The sequence below is a fragment of the Notechis scutatus genome, chromosome Z, assembly GCF_049901735.1.
Source record: "Notechis scutatus isolate UNSWTSFEM ecotype Mainland chromosome Z, rNotScu1.2, whole genome shotgun sequence".
In the NCBI taxonomy this organism is placed as follows: domain Eukaryota; kingdom Metazoa; phylum Chordata; class Lepidosauria; order Squamata; family Elapidae; genus Notechis; species Notechis scutatus.
The window spans coordinates 110723754-110726727 of NC_142025.1; positions in this window are offsets into that span (position 1 = coordinate 110723754).

Here is a 2974-nt window from a genome sequence, read left to right on the forward strand (position 1 = left end):
ACAACAATTGTCTCAGTCAGAAGCCAGATTTTCTTTAGAGATGAATATGGTAAAGAATTTCCACTGAAATTCATTTTTGATCATGAATATAATTTAAAATGTTAAGATATTTAATAGCTGGAACAGTAAAGTGTATAATGAGCCACAATACACAGTTGTAGTTGATTGATTGGAGTGTGCTGGCTCCTGCATGAGGCAATCTGCATTATGATTGGTTGCTGGGTATAAAGGGGACGTTTCCCATTTTCCCCGTCTTTTTCTTCTGTGTTCTCTGTATGTTGTTTGTGATTTATCTCATGATTTACCTAATAATGTGCCTACTTGCAGGCTGTAAACATAATTGTAAAATATATTTATTTATATAAAAGTTCGTGTCAGCATCTCTGACTCCATTTGGACATTGACTATGCAATTTCTTGAGATCCAAGCAAGAACCTGCCACAAGGTTCCGTCTTAGGCCCAGTACTCTTCAATATCTTCATTAACGACTTAGATGAGGGAATAGAAGGGGAACTTACCAAATTTGCAGATGATACTAAGCTGGCAGGAATAGCTAACACCCAAGAAGATAGGCTCAAGATCCAAATGGATCTTGACAGACTAGAACACTGGGCAGTATCTAACAAAATGAAATTCAGTGCAGAGAAAAGTCCTACACTTAGGCAAGAAAAACCAAAAGTACACATATAGACTGGGTGAAACCAGGCTCAATAGCAGTAACTGTGACAGGGATCTTGGAGTCTTTAATGGACAACTAGCTAAATATGAGTGTCAGCCTCAAGATCTCTTCTATACCTTTGATTCCTTCTACACTTTTTCTACTGCTATGCTCACTATTCTCTTTCGGCTGTCATTAGCAATGGGGGGGGAGGGGGGAACTGGAGGGGAAGAAAGCTGGAGGTGTTACATTCCTGTACTATGGGTGAAAAGGAGGAGGGGGAGTATAAATTCTTGTATTTAAGTTTCTGTTTCCTTGCCTAGATTTATTTCCTTTTGCGCAGCTGGGAAGTTTTATCAAAATATGTCACGGTCAACGGACAGAGGCCTCATCACCACCTGAAGATGCCCACATGAACTTTTAATTGGAAGAGTCTTCTGGACTTTGGGGGGTGGGAACAATTCCATGCTTTTGTATATGTGATCTGTGCGCCAGATTCTCTAGATTCAGAATCTTCTCTGTAGCTTCCACTTTGAAATTTAATAAAAGAAAAAACTTTGCTCTAACCACTGGAGTCTGAGTATTTCTTTCTTGGATTTCGAATGGAGCACAGACTAACATTGAGCCAGCAGTGTGCAGCAGCCTCCAAAAAAGCTATGTTGCATTAACAGAGGGATACAATCAAGATCAAGTGAGGTACTAATACCACTCTATAAAGCCTTAGTAAGATCACACCTAGGGTACCGCATCCAGTTTTGGTCACCACATTATAAAAAAGATATTTGAGACTCTAGAAAAAGTGCAGAGAAGAGCAACCAGGATGATTAGGGGACTGGAGACTAAAACATATGAAGAATGGTTACAGGAACTGGGCTTGGCTAGTCTAGTAAAGAGAAGGACCAGGGGAGACATGATAGAGATCTTCCAATATTTGAGGGGCTGCCACAGAGAGGAAGGAGTCAAGATATTTTCTAAAGCGCCTATAGGCCAGACAAGGAATAATGAATGGAAACCGATTAAGGAGAGATTAACCTAAAAATAAGGAGAAATTTTCTGACAGTGAGAACAATGAACCAATGGAACAGTTTGCCTTTGGAAGTTGTGGGAGCTCCATCACTTGAGACTTTCAAGAAGAGATTGGACTGCCATTTGTCAGAAATGGTGTAGGGTCTCCCGCTTGGGCAGGGGGTTGAACTAGAGGACCTACAAGGTCCCTTCCAACTCTGATTATGTGTTATCTCTTATTACCATTTCTGGGAATAAAATCCATAATACACATGGATTTGTACCCCATCCAAAATATGAATTTTTTTTAACATACAAAGTTTATACAGTACCTCAGTTTCATAGGCTATTTAAAGCAGAAGGGATTCTCAATTTGTACTCATAGCTTGCAATTATATGGAGTAACGTGTTTATTTGCATCCCGCCTTTATTTTTACAAATAACTCAATAAGCCACCTTTCTTACAGCCATCCCGTGAAGTGGGTTGGGCTGAGAGAAGTAACTGGCCCAAAGTTACCCAAGCTGGCTTTCATGGTTAAGGCAGGATTTGAACTCATGATCTCAACACTTTTTAGCCTGCTGCCTTAATCACTAAACCAAACTGCCTTGATAACGATTTGACTACAGTTCTCACTATTTTGTTTTACTTAAGTTTAATAGCAAGCATCATTGAAAGTGCTAGCTCAATTGATCATAATTGATTAAAGCTATACCAGAAAACTAAAAATTCCTTGACATTGTTTAGAATCCTGGGTGACTTTATTTGTTCTTTATTCTTTTATTTTCTCCATGTTTTCTACTTGTGTTGGTTTCTATTATTTTCTCTAAAAAACTATACAAAAGAATCTGGCCGCTGTTAAAAATAAAAACAGAAAATACTTGTGGAAATTCTCAATCATTCAGGTCATAGTTGTTTCATACTTTTTAAAAGGCAACTGGACCTGTTTTTTTCTTTGAGGAAGATGTTTCACTTCTCATCCAAGAAGTTTCATCGGTTCTGACCAGAACAGGTGAAGCTTCTTGGATGAGAAGTAAACTGTCTTCTTCTTCTTTCTCAAAGAAAAAATATTCCAATTGCCTTTTGATAAAGCTCCTTTGGGAAAACCCCAAAAATAATTGGAGTAACTGCCAGAATACTGACATTTCATAGTGGCATCTTCCAATTCCCTTTCACCACCTTTTGCCAAACCAGAATTTGTAATGAATTCAGATCATGCATGAAGCTGGTTTTCCTTCCCAAAGGAAATCAGAATTCAAAATAAAGGGACTTCCTTTCCCTGTGGCCAGAAAGAAAACCCACAGACTCAATAA